This window comes from Haematobia irritans, chromosome 3 (genome assembly GCF_050003625.1).
Source record: "Haematobia irritans isolate KBUSLIRL chromosome 3, ASM5000362v1, whole genome shotgun sequence".
Classification (NCBI taxonomy): domain Eukaryota; kingdom Metazoa; phylum Arthropoda; class Insecta; order Diptera; family Muscidae; genus Haematobia; species Haematobia irritans.
The window spans coordinates 118,492,979-118,508,208 of record NC_134399.1 but is presented as its reverse complement, the minus strand read 5'-3'; the positions used below and the strand labels follow the sequence as shown (position 1 = coordinate 118,508,208).

At 28.9% G+C, this 15,230-nt stretch overlaps 1 protein-coding gene across 3 annotated transcripts in view; it reads right to left on the bottom strand.

The window, feature by feature from the left end:
- The window catches only part of LOC142228747 (uncharacterized), a 650,828-nt gene that overhangs the window by 514,763 nt on the left and 120,835 nt on the right, over positions 1-15,230 (bottom strand). The window contains exon 1 of one of the 3 annotated variants that reach the window (XM_075299255.1): positions 5,325-5,459. The exons of the other annotated variants lie outside the window; for them this stretch is intronic. The gene's annotated coding sequence lies outside the window, so the exon portion shown is untranslated. Of the gene's footprint in view, positions 1-5,324; positions 5,460-15,230 lie in introns of those variants that run through there. 3 annotated transcript variants of the gene reach the window in all.

Sequence of the window (15,230 nt, the reverse complement as noted above, 5' to 3'; positions counted from 1 at the left end):
ACCAAAACATGGACCGATACGGACCATTTTCGACACATCTCTTTATGGTCCCAAAACACCTCTAGATTTCCAATTTCAGGCAAATCGGATAGTAAATACAGTTTCTAGAAGCCCAAGAAGCATAATCAGGAGATCGGTCTATATGGGGGCTATACCAAAACATGGACCGATGGGCACCATTTTCGGCACACCTTTTTATGGTCCTCAAGTACCTTTAGATTTTTAATTTCAGGCAAATTGAATAAAAACTATGGTTTTTATAAGCCCAAGACCCCAAATCGAGAAATTGGTTTATATGGGGACTATATCAAAACTTGGACCTATATAGCCCATCTTCGAACTTGACCTGCCTGCAAACGAATCTGTGCCAAATTTCAGGACGATAGCGCCATTATTGAAGGCTGTAGCGTGATTACAACAGACAGACAGACGGACATGCTTACATCGTCTTAGAATTTCTCCCTGATCAAGAACATATATATATATATATATATATATATATATATATATATATATATATATATATATATATATATATATATATATATATATATATATATATATATACTTTATATAGTCGAAAATCGATATTTCGATGTGTTACACACGGAATGACAAACTTATTATACCCCCATCACCATTCTATGGTGGTGGGTATAAAAATGTAAAATATCCAATAAAACGTAATACGTCTGTACACTGTTAGAAAAATATGTTTTTCATATGTTCCGATATAAACAAAATGTGTTTCGGGCACAATTTTTAAACACAATATATTTAAGTGCAAACATGTAATGTTCCTAAACTAACACAAAATGTTTGGGACACATATGTTAATATGTTCGAATATATTATGTTTGGGGCATGAATGTTTCATAAAAATAATATGCGTGAATGTAAACATATATAAATTTACAAATTTCGAGTAAACATATATATGTTGTGATACTTTATTCAGAGAGCGACAGAGAGAGAGAGTTAGTATAGAGAAAGAAATAGAGATGGAAACCGGGAGGGTTGAATAAAAAGATATCAACATAACACAGCGAGAGAATGAAATGAGAGCAATTTCTGTGAAATCGCTTGTATGTTGTTTCGGAAAACTGTTTTATAATATGGCCAAAAATTTGGTATGCTTAAGTCTAAATATTATTTAAATTGAATAGTAGATTGAGTATTCGGAATAAAGAGAATAGACATTCGGAACCAAGAAAATAGACATTTGAAAAAAAACAGCGTATTTGTATTACAGAAAAATATGCGAAGAACTCAAAAATTTCGTGGAAGTTAAAAATATGTGAGGGAATGAACACAATCTTCTTTGGGGAATTCTTCCAAGCATATACTATTTTTGGACTCAAAATGCTTCCAAACATATAATATGCTCACATAAAACAAACATATTAATGTTTCGTCGGTATCCAATAATATATGTGCTTCCTGCAAAATATGTTTGGAACATATGTTAGAGAAGCGATTTTTTTTGAGGGTGTAATTACAAAACAAACCATTTTATAACCACAATTGCCCAAAATTGCCTACAGCCAACACTCTCTACAGCCCAAACGAATGGGCGTGGCGACCCGAAATTTTGGCTAGATGCTTCTGGAATGACTTAAACATGATTAAGAGTATACAAAAATTTTTAGCGATATCTATAAAAATTCGGGGTCGAGAGGGTTAAAATATATCGCAAAAAGAGAATGAAAATTCGATAAATGAGATCTGCCAGCCATATAGGTCGGTAAAAATATTTTTATTTTAAAGAAGTCACATCGTTGGATCGGAATTAATACCAAAATCCTTAAGGAAAGGTCATAATCTTTGCATCCAAGTAAACTTTTTTTGAGTGTATTCAGCATATCTTTGCATAGCGATTAAACCAAATGTTTTACTTTTTGCACTTCTTTTTGTTTTTTGTTTTTTTAATGATATTCAAAATTGTGCAGGACCATAACATACGAATGAATTCCAGCCTATAAAAAGCCTGATCCGATTTGGCACAACTTCCGCACGCGAAAACAAAGAAAATGCATTCCATTTTAGGCGACGTTTTTTGTTGGGCTATAACTGACTAAACACAAAATTATTTTTTTTTCTGAATCAATCACGAAATTAATTGACCCAATTAAATTTTTAATTGAAATGTCTTCTATCACGAAAATTATAGTATCAATCACAGTTTTAATTAGACATTAAAAAATACTTGATTAAAAAATTAATTGATTTCATTAGCGGATTTCAATTAATTTTTTAATTAATTCAATTAAAAATTTATTTGATTTTGATCGCAAAACTCAATTAATTTTTTCATTAAAAACGTAACTATTTTCAATAACATTCTTAACTGATTTATTGTTTTCAGTTCGATTAAAAAATTTATTGCTTGAAATACATTTTTAGTTAAAAATTTTCAATCATTTTTATACCCTCCACCATAGGATTGGGGTATATTAACTTTGTCATTCCGTTTGTAACACATCGAAATATTGCTCTAAGACCCCATAAAGTATATATATTCTGGGTCGTGGTGAAATTCTGAGTCGATCTGATCATGTCCGTCCGTCCGTCCGTCAGTTGAAATCACGCTAACTTTCGAACGAAACAAGCTATCGACTTGAAACTTGGCACAAGTAGTTGTTATTCATGTAGGTCGGATGGTATTGCAAATGGGCCATATCGGTCCACATTTACGGATAGCCCCCATATAACGGACCCCCAAATTTGGCTTGCGATTGCTCTAAGAGAAGCAAATTTCATCCGATCCGGCTGAAATTTGGTACATGGGGTAAGTATATGGTCTCTAACAACCATGCCAAAATTGGTCCATATCGGTCCATAATTACATATAGCCCCCATATAAACCGATCCCCCGATTTGGCTTGCGGAGCCTCTAAGTGAAGTAAATTTCATCCGATCCGGCTGAAATTTGGTACATGGTGTTGGTATATGTTCTCTAATGACCATGCAAAAATTGCTCGATATCGGTCCATAATTATATATAGCCCCCATATAAGCCGATCCCCAGATTTGACCTCCGGAGCCACTTAGAGGAGCAAAATTCATCCGATCCGGTTGAAATTTGGTACGTGGAGGTAGTATATGGTATCTAACAAACATGCCAAAATTGCTCGATATCGGTCCATAATTATATATAGCCCCCATATAAACCGAACCCCAGATTTGAACTCCAGAGCATCTTGGAGGAGCGAAATTCATCCGATCCGGGTGAAATTTTGTACATGGTGTTGGTATATGTTCTCTAATGACCATGCAAAAATTGGTCCACATCGGCCCATAATTATATATAGCCCCCATATAAGCCGATCCCCAGATTTGACCTCCGGAGCCACTTAGAGGAGCAAAATTCATCCGATCCTGTTGAAATTTGGTACATGGTGTTAGTATATGGTCTCTAACAACCATGCAAGAATTGGTTCATATCGGTCCATAATTATATATTGCACCCATATAAATCGATCCCCAGATTTGTCCTCCGGAGCCTCTTGGAGGAGCAAAAGTCATCCGATCCGGTTGAAATGTTAGTATAAGGCCGCTAATAACCATGCCAAAATTGGTCCATATGGGTCTATAGTTATATATAGCTGATCCCCAATCACACAAAAATTGGTCCATATCGGTTCATAATCATGGTTGCCACTCGAGCCAAAAATTTATTTCTATAGGAAATTTTGTCAAAATTTTATTTCTATAGAAAATTTTGTCAAAATTTTATTTCTATAGAAAATTTTGTCAAAATTTTATTTCCATAGAAAATTTTGTCAAAACTTTATTTCTATAGAAAATTTTGTCAAAATTTTATTTCTATAGAAAATTTTTTCCAAATTTTATTTCTATAGAAAATATTGTCAAAATTTTATTTTGTCAAAATTTTATTTCTATAGAAACTTTAAACTTAATTATATACGTATTTAATCGGCCTTTTTTAGTTTAATATATACCACGTATGGACTATGTGGTATATAAAGGGTGATTTGTTAAGAGCTTGATAACTTTTTTTAAAAAAAAAACGCATAAAGTTTGCAAAATCTCATCGGTTCTTTATTTGAAACGTTAGATTGGTCCATGACATTTACTTTTTGAATATAATTTCATTTAAATGTTGACCGCGGCTGCGTCTTAGGTGGTCCATTCGGAAAGTCCAATTTTGGGCAACTTTTTCGAGCATTTCGGCCGGAATAGCCCGAATTTCTTCGGAAATGTTGTCTTCCAAAGCTGGAATAGTTGCTGGCTTATTTCTGTAGACTTTAGACTTGACGTAGACCCACAAAAAATAGTCTAAAGGCGTCAAATCGCATGATCTTGGTGGCCAACTTACCGGTCCATTTCTTGAGATGAATTGTTCTCCGAAGTTTTCCCTCAAAATGGCCATAGAATCGCGAGCTGTGTGGCATGTAGCGCCATCTTGTTGAAACCACATGTCAACCAAGTTCAGTTCTTCCATTTTTGGCAACAAAAAGTTTGTTAGCATCGAACGATAGCGATCGCCATTCACCGTAACGTTGCGTCCAACAGCATCTTTGAAAAAATACGGTCCAATGATTCCACCAGCGTACAAACCACACCAAACAGTGCATTTTTCGGGATGCATGGGCAGTTCTTGAACGGCTTCTGGTTGCTCTTCACTCCAAATGCGGCAATTTTGCTTATTTACGTAGCCATTCAACCAGAAATGAGCCTCATCGCTGAACAAAATTTGTCGATAAAAAAGCGGATTTTCTGCCAACTTTTCTAGGGCCCATTCACTGAAAATTCGACGTTGTGGCAGATCGTTCGGCTATTCATGATGAAATGTCAAAGCATACTGAGCATCTTTCTCTTTGACACCATGTCTGAAATCCCACGTGATCTGTCAAATACTAATGCATGAAAATCCTAACCTCAAAAGAATCACCCTTTATTACGGTGTTAGGAAGTTTTAAGATACCTTGCCATCGGCAAGTGTTACCGCAACTCAAGTAATTCGATTGTGGATGACAGACTTCAGTAGAAGTTTCTACGCAATCCATGGTGGAGGGTAATACATAAGCTTCGGCCTGGCCGAACTTACGGCCGTATATACTTGTTGCCATTGACTTAGTCTTCCGACTTTGATTAAAAAGTTCATCATTTTTTTTTTTTTTTAATTTTAAAAATTTCAATCATTGACATAATTAACTTAATTTAATCATCTTGATTAAAAAGTTAAATGTATCAATTAATTAAATATTTTGGTGATATTTTTTTCTGTGTACCTAGCGACATAGTGTGGTATAAATTAATTTTAAAAAATACTATTAATTCTAATCCAAAGGCATGCTTACATTTTTTCGAAGATGTCTTGTTTATATCCGGTTTAAAATTTAAAGTGTATTGATTAGACTTTTTTTGCTATCGACAAACTCCAATATTTATATGTAGCAATTGCCGGCACAATACATATACAAATTTTTAATTATGATAATTTTTTTTATATACATTTTATGGTTATTTATATTATTTTCTTTAGATTTTCTTATTAAAAATTTTTTTAAGAATAATAAAATAACACCAATATACTACGCACATTTAAACACACACGCACATACAAATAAATCTACTATTTACACTTTAATGAGAATTTTAATGGTCTTAATAATTATAAACATTAATTTAATAGCAGATGTATAGCAAATATATTTATTCATTTTCAAATGATTGATAATTATTTTTTTACGTGTATTATATATTTTTTTTGCGGGAATTTGTTATGTTTTTCGTCACATCTATTATATTTCTCTGAGAAAGTCTATTATATATTTATTTATTTTATTTTTCACATTTTAATTTTGATGTATGTATATATTTTTTGTTTTGTTTTAATTTTTATACACTTGGTTCTGCCCCATTTAATATGCCATACATATAATAGGCAGAAAAACAAGGTAAATTCCTAGAAGAAAAACCGTCGCGCATATGTGCTGTATTTTTTTTCCAAGTGTTTTGTTTCAAATTGTTTTGGTTTTTTCTTTTCATTTAACGTTCATTTTTATTTTTTTCTATCATTTTTTTTTTCAAGGAGCATCGAACGTTCCGTCTTCATCGTTCATACCGCACGAAGATTCAAATACAACTGAATAATGTGAAAAGTTCCTCTTGGCAAGGATTCCTTCGTCACAGGCCGGAATGTTGTGAAAATCTTCATGAAAACAAAACTCCCAGAAATATAAAAAAACCAAAACATTACATTTGGCTTATGGAAATCCCTTTGGTTTGTCTATTTGTCGACAACAGAGAGCTTTTTTATAGCAAGTGCAAAAGCTTTCACGGAGAAATTGTGAGAGCATGTGAATGTGTGTTTTCTTTGCAAGTGAAAGAGAGCGAGAGAAAGAGAGAAGAGACTATGCTTTCATTTGTTTATTGTTCATGTTAAAGGAATGCAATTTTTGGGACTTGGAACTTTTATTGAAGGAAAGGAGTAGGAGGTCTCAACGTAGACCGGGCATTATACTAATGGTCGAGAGAAAACACCTGTAACACTTTGCTGCGAATATAAGAGGCATAGAAAAAATCAATGGACAGTGGTTCAACATCGTGCAAAGCACCAAAATTTAAATTAGGAGAAAAAAAATTCAATTCTATAGAAAATTTTGTCAAAATTTTATTTCTATAGGAAATTTAGTCAAATTTTTATTTCTATAGAAAATTTAGTCAAAATGTTATTTCTATTGAAAATTTTGTCAAAATTTGATTTCTACATAAAATTTTTGCAAAATTTTAGTTTTATGGAAAATTTTGTCAAAATTTTATTTCTATAGAAAATTTTGTCAAAATTTTATTTTTATAGAAATTTTTTCACTATTTTATATTCTATAGAAAATTTTGTTAAAATTCTATTTGTATCCAAAAATTTTGGATAATTTTACTTCTATAGAAATTTTTTGCAAAATTTTATTTCTATAGATTTTTTTTTTTTTAAATTCAACTTGTATAGAAAAATTTTGGATAATTTTATTTCTATACAAAATTTTTGTCAAAATTTTATTTCTATAGAAAATTTTCGTTAAAATTTTATTTCTATAGAATATTTTTGTAAAAATTTTATTTCTATAGAAAATTTTTGTACAAATTTTATTTCTATAGAAAATTTTGCCAAAATTTGATTTCTATAGAAAATGTTGTAAAAATGTTATTTCTATAGAAAATGTTGTCAAAATTTTATTTCTTGTTGTTGTTTTTTTATTTCAGCTTAAAACCATGCATTGACTAAACAACAAGTGTAGCTTAACCAACAGAGGAAAAGAATGTTTGTCAAATTTATTTGGACAAAACCCTATAAACTGCAAGATGGATGGATGGACGCACGTTTCGGAATTACCACATTCCTCATCAGCATCCTCTATTTGCAGAAAAACTATCAACCAATTATCACAATAAATTCAGGCAGTTCAATAAACCCAAGGCGAAAAAAGGTTTATGATAACCGGTTTATACAGAAATAAATTCATACAAACATTTCTCTTTTCCTTTGCCACCATCAAATCATCGATTTGAGTGAAGTTGGCTGGGTTTATTTTGAGCGTGCTTCCTCTTTTTTTCATTCGTTTTGTTTTGTTATTGTTGGTTGTGTTCTTTAAGCATTGTTGTTTCGGAAGATTCAAGTGGGTTCACCTTGGGTTTATTGAACTGCCTGAATTTATTCTGATAATTGGTTGATAGTTTTGCTGCAAGTAGAGGATGCTGATGAGGAATGTGGTAATTATTTTTCATTTTTCTCAAAATATTATTTCTATAGAGGATTTTGTCGAGTTCATTTCCTTAAAAAAATTTGTCAAAATTTTATTTCTGTAGAAAATTTTGTCAAAACTTTATTTCTAAAGAAAATTTTCTGAAAATTTTATTTCTATAGAAATTTTCTGCAAATTTTAGTTCTATAGAAAATTTTGTCAAAAATTTATTTCTTTAGAAAATTTTTTCGAATTTTATTTCTATAGAAATTTTGGTCAAAATTTTATTTGTATAGACAATTTTGTCAAAATTTGATTTCTATAGAAAATGTTGTCAAAATTTAATTTATATAGAAGATTTCCTCAAAAAAAAATTCACAATTTTATTTCTATAGAAAATGTTGTCAAAATTTAATTTATATAGAAGATTTTCTCAAAATGTTATTTCTATAGAAAATTTTTCAAAATTTTATTTCGATAGAAAATTTTGTCAAAACTTTATTTCTAAAGAAAATTTTCTGCAACTTTTAGTTCTACAGAAAATTTTGTCAAAAATTTATTTCTTTAGAAAATTTTTTCGAATTTTATTTCTATAGAAATTTTGGTTAAAATTTTATTTCTATAGACAATTTTGTCAAAATTTGATTTCTATAGAAAATGTTGTCAAAATTTAATTTATATAGAAGATTTTCTCAAAATGTTATTTCTATAGAAAATTTTTCAAAATTTTATTTCGATAGAAAATTTTGTCAAAACTTTATTTCTAAAGAAAATTTTCTGCAAATTTTAGTTCTATAGAAAATTTTGTCAAAAATTTATTTCTTTAGAAAATTTTTTCGAATTTTATTTCTATAGACATTTTGGTTAAAATTTTATTTCTATAGACAATTTTGTCAAAATTTGATTTCTATAGAAAATGTTGTCAAAATTTAATTTATATAGAAGATTTCCTTAAAAAAAAATTTCACAATTTTATTTCTATAGAAAATTTTGTCAAAATTTTATTTCTGTTGAAAATTTTGTAGAATTTTATTTCTATAGAAAATTTTGTCAAAATTTGATTTCTATAGAAAATGTTGTCAAAATTTAATTTATATAGAAGATTTTCACAAAATGTTATTTGTATAGAAAATTTTTCAAAATTTTATTTCTATAGAAAATTTTGTCAAAACTTTTTTTTTTTTTAAAGAAAATTTTCTGAAAATTTTATTTCTAAGCAAAATTTTGTCAAAATTTTATTTCTTTAGAAAATTTTTGCGAATTTTATTTCTATAGAGATTTTGGTCAAAATGTTATTTGTATAGACAATTTTGTCAAAATTTTATTTTAAAATTTAATTTATATAGAAGATTTTTCTCAAAACATTATTTCTATAGAAGAATTTGTCGAGTTTTATATCCTTAAAAAATTTTGTTTTCTGTTTATTTCTGTAGAAAATTTTGTCAAAACTTTATTTCTAAAGAAAATTTTCTGAAAATTTTATTTCTATAGAAAATGTTGTCAAAATTTTATTTCTATAGAAAATTTTACCAAAACTTTATTTCAAAAGAAATTTTTCTCAATATTATATTTCTATACAAAATTTTGTCAAAATTTTGTTTCTTTAGAAAATTTTTGCAAAATTTTACTTCTATAGAAAATTTTGTCAAAATTTTATTTCTATAGAAAATTTTGTCAAAATTTTATTTCTGTTGAAAATTTTGTAGAATTTTATTTCTATAGAAAATTTTGTCAAAATTTGATTTCTGTAGAAAATGTTGTCAAAATTTAATTTATATAGAAGATTTTCACAAAATGTTATTTCTATAGAAAATTTTTCAAAATTTTATTTCTGTAGAAAATTTTGTCAAAACTTTTTTTTTTAAAGAAAATTTTCTGAAAATTTTATTTCTATGCAAAATTTTGTCAAAATTTTATTTCTTTAGAAAATTTTTGCGAATTTTATTTCTATAGAAATTTTGGTCAAAATTTTATTTGTATCGACAATTTTGTCAAAATTTGATTTCTATAGAAAATGTTGTCAAAATTTAATTTATATAGAAGATTTTCACAAAATGTTATTTCTATAGAAAATTTTTCAAAATTTTATTTCTGTAGAAAATTTTGTCAAAACTTTTTTTTTTAAAGAAAATTTTCTGAAAATTTTATTTCTATGCAAAATTTTGTCAAAATTTTATTTCTTTAGAAAATTTTTGCGAATTTTATTTCTATAGAAATTTTGGTCAAAATGTTATTTGTATAGACAATTTTGTCAAAATTTTATTTTAAAATTTAATTTATATAGAAGATTTTTCTCAAAACATTATTTCTATAGAAGAATTTGTCGAGTTTTATATCCTTAAAAATTTTGTCAAAATTTTATTTCTGTAGAAAATTTTCTGAAAATTTTATTTCTATAGAAAATGTTGTCAAAATTTTATTTCTATAGAAAATGTTGTCAAAATTTTATTTCTATAGAAAATGTTACCAAAACTTTATTTCAAAAGAAAATTTTCTCAATATTATATTTCTATACAAAATTTTGTCAAAATTTTGTTTCTACATAAAATTTTTGCAAAATTTTACTTCTATAGAAAATTTTGTCAAAATTTTATTTCTATAGAAAATTTTGTCAAAATTTTATTTCTATAGAGAATTTTGTCAAAATTTTATTTCTTTAGAAAAATTTTTCGAATTTTATTTCTATAGAAATTTTGGTCAAAATTTTATTTGTATAGACAATTTTGTCAAAATTTGATTTCTATAGAAAATGTCAAAATTTAATTTATAGAGAAGATTTTCTCAAAATGTTATTTCTATAGAAAATTTTATTTCTATAGACAATTTTGTCAAGATTTTATTTATTTAGAAAATTTTTTCGAATTTTAGTTCTATAGAAATTTTTGTCAAAATTTTATTTGTATAGACAATTTTGTCAAAATATTTCTATAGAATAATATTTCTAAAATGTCAAAATTTTATTTCTGTAGAAAATTTTGTCAAAACTTTATTTCTATAGCAAATTTTACCAAAACTTTATTTCAAAAGAAAATTTTCTCAATATTATATTTCTATAGAAAATTTTGTCAAAATTTTGCTCCTACATAAAATTTTTGCAAAATTTTTTTGTACATAAAATTTTTGCACAATTTTATTTCTATAGAAAATTTTGTCAAATTTTATTTCTATAGAAAATGTTGTCAACATTTTATTTCTATAGAAAATGTTGTCAAAATTTTATATCTATAGAAAATTTTATCGAAATTTTATTTCTATAGAAAATTGTGTCAAAATTTCATTTCTATAGAAAATTTTCGCAAAATTTTATTTCTACAGAATATTTATGAAATACCTCCTAGTTGAAGTGGAATATTTGTAAAATCTACCAAAACATCACGAAGTAAAAAAATCTACAATTTTTGGTAGAATTCTACGAACTATGGCAACCGGCCCTGCATGAAATAAATATTTTGTTTCTCTTATTATTGCTCGTTACCTTGATTCGAAAAGTGAAGGTCAGATTTGATCGAAATGTAAAGCCATTCTATAAAGTGCAAGAGCCCACCGGTGCCTGTAAAGGCTGTAAAGAGTCAAGGAGTTGCTTCGCTTGCACGATAATGGGCAGTTGCCGACTTGGGGTTTCTCCGATGGGTCCTCAAAATAACTCAGCCTATATTTGAATCGATTTTATCCTTAATCTAAGGATTCAATATTTCAGTTAATTTACAAAGTTTGTGTCCTAAATTTAATGAAAAAAAATTTTTGAAGCAAAGATTTTAAACTTTATTTTAATTAAAATTTCATTATTTTAAGGAATTTTGTCCTTAATATTTTGTAAATTTCGCATCATAAAATTTAGATTGCGTAATCTTTACTATCACGTAAATATTTTTTTCAGTGCAAGTATTATACAAAAGATTTTGTACCGTTTAGCCCCACAGTTTTATCGATTGGCCCTATTATTAACAACAATAAAGATAGAATAAAACCATAACAAACACCATACTATAAGCCGCACTATATAGTACCGGCAAAAATATTTTGTGTGAGTGTGTGCTTTTTTTATTTGAATTTAATGTTGCATGGCACACAAACAATCTGCCAGATGTGTGAGTATAATTATAGCAAACATTTTGTGACTCTCACCAACGCCTCTTCTCTATGGGTATGTGCTCAAATGTAAAATTCGAACATGCTTACAGGTATGATGGCATGAGAGAATGTTTTCACGAAAGCGGACCAGCATTCCCGCACTGACTATACTGGCATAAATTCACACTCACCCACACAGGCACACATAACAATTGGGCTTCTGTGGCTTTGGTCAATATGTGATGATTATGTCTCTTTGTTTTGAAGGCATTTATCGTTATCAACTTCTTTATAATAATCATCATGGTCGTTTTTTTTCGATTTTGAAGGCATTGGGGGTGAAAGATGTTGGATGACAGCTTTAGCTTTAAATGGACCATTCATAAAGTTCTCCCTCCCCATAGAAAATATTAAAGAAAATGGAATTGTTCGTTGCCTAGTTGTGCTATCACAAATGTCACCGACATTACCAGCAGGATCTTCAGAACCTTTGCTCTTAAACACATATCTACACGCTTTGCCACCGGCGTAATTTAAGCCCACCCCAAATACTCACATTCTTTGTTCGTCATTGTCATGTGCTTTTCTTAAGCGGAAACGGAAGCTCAACAGTTGGTACATAATTTTACTGGAGGCGCAAGTAGTGTTCCAACGCTAACTACGTAGCAGCAGTTGTTATATGTTTTGATGTTGGTAGGAGGGAGGGGTGGTATGATTTTCTCTTTACCAATATCTCTCATTGAGAAAGTGTTTATGTTGTGTTACATGAAGTCTTAGCTAAAAATTCCTTCGACTCTATTTACACACACAACCAGTTTCTATGGCGTAACATTGTCATCTGATGATTACACCACATGTGGGAGTGTATGTTTTATGATTTCGTGTTGGTATGATAGCATAAACGTTAAAGGTAGACAGAGAATATCGGCTATACGAAATGTCTCCCTTTTTGGTGGCAAACTCTCGAAACCTTTGTGGGTTTATCTATGTGCTAATAATGTAATAATGAAAGTATGCTTATAACATATTAGGGGGTGTCGGTTTATTAGGAATTAAAGGTGGAAATTAAAATTGAATTTAAATTAATATTAAAATTAAAATTAACATTAGAGTTAAAATTGAAGTAAATTTAAATCTAAATTAAAATTAAAATTAATATTAAAATTAACATTAGAATTAAAATTGAAGTAAATTTAAATCTAAAATTAAAATTAAAACAAGTAAGGAAAGTCTAAAGTCGGGCGGGGCCGACTATATTATACCCTGCACCACTTTGTAGATCTAAATTTTCGATACCATATCACATCCGTCAAAAGTGTTGGGGGCTACATATATAAAGGTTTGTCCCAAATACATACATTTAAATATCCTCGATCTGGACAGAATTTGATAGACTTCTACAAAATCTATAGACTCAAAATTTAAGTCGGCTAATGCACTAGGGTGGATCACAATGTTTGTAAAAAATATGGGAAACATTTAAATCTGCAGCAATTTTAAGGAAACTTCGCAAATGTTTATTTATGATTTATCGCTCGATATATATGTATTAGAAGTTTAGGAAAATTAGAGTCATTTTACAACTTTTCGACTAAGCAGTGGCGATTTTACAAGGAAAATGTTGGTATTTTGGCCTTTTTTGTCGAAATAAACATATATATGGGAGCTATATCTAAATCTGAACCGATTTCAACCAAATTTGGCACGCATAGCTACAATGCTAATTCTACTCCCTGTGCAAAATTTCAACTAAATTGGAGTTAAAAATTGGCCTCTGTGGTCATATGAGTGTAAATCGGGCGAAAGCTATATATGGGAGATATATCTAAATCTGAACCGATTTCAACCAAATTTGGCACGCATAGCTACAATGCTAATTCTACTCCCTGTGCAAAATTTCAATTAAATCGGAGTAAAATATTGGCCACTGTGGTCATATGTTATGAGTGTAAATCGGACGAACGATATATATGGGAGCTATATAATCTGAACCGAGTTTAATAAAATTTGGCACACTTGACTATAGTACTAATTGTTCTTCTTGTGCAAAATTTTAAGGAAAACTCTGGCTTCTGCACAGAAAAAATTTCACGCAAATTTTTCCAATTAAAATCTTAATTGTGTTTTAAAAAATATTCAATTAAAAATTTAATTGATTCAACAAATTTTTTAATTGAAATGAAAATCAATCACACAAATTAATAGTATCAATTAATTTTTTAATTGTATCAATTAGGTTTTTAATTGACTGTCAATTAAGTTTTTAATTGATACTATAATTTCTGTGATTGAAGACATTTCAATTAAAAAATTAATTGGATAAATTAATTTTTGTGTGTGGGGCCATATAAGTCCATATCGGGCGAAATATATATATATGGGATGTATATCTAAATCTGAAGCGATTTTTTTAGGGGATTTCAATAGGGATCTATTCTGAGCCAAAACACATACTTGTGCCAAATTTGAAGTCGATTGGACTAAAACTGCGACCTAGACTTTGATTACAAAAATGTGTTCAGGGACAGACGGACATCGTTATATCGACTCAAGAGCCCACCCTGAGCATTTTTGCCAAAGACACCATGTGTCTATCTCGTCTCCTTCTGGGTGTTGCAAACATATGCACTGCAACTTATAATACCCTGTTCCACAGTGTGGCGCAGGGTATAATAACTTTAATATAAACTAAACGATCTACCCTTGTGCCCATGTATCTGCTTTTATTATTATCGCTTTATGTTACAATGTTCGAGGACATTTATGTGTTGTACTTAAATAATTTTAAGGTTGAGCGAGTCCATTAAAAATGTCAATTTTAAAGTTAATTAACTTTGGATTCTTCTCCTGTTAAAAGAACAACTGTGACAACGAAAACCAAAAACACAGAGCGACAAAAATGTTGTTAATTCACGGAAAAACGAAACATAATCATACACATAATTATATTATGTGTTAAAATTCAACACATTTGTATAGACACACAGACACACATGCATTATTAAGTTTTATGTATGGTATATACACGTTATTATTATTTTATTATAATAAAAGTTATAATGTACCGCCCATATGCAAAACAATTTATTGACAGTTTATCGAATGAATTTATATGACAAAAGTAGGTTTGAAGTATTCTGTAACTTTATTACATATGGGGGTACATATTTAAAAGACATATAAAATATTTGATTAACGTTATTAAGGGGGAGTGAATTTGTTTTTTTTTTTTTTTTTTTTAATCAGCTAAGGTATGAAAATAATTCACATTTGTAATTATTAACGGTCATTAAAAATAGACAATGAATGATGGACAAGGTACAACAGTAGATGAGAGATGTGTATCTTGTGAAATTTCTGAAAAAATATATTATGAAAAACAAATAGAAATAGGCTCTGCTGTAGAAAATCAGTAAAAAAACAAGTATATACGGCCGTAAGTTCGGCCGAAGC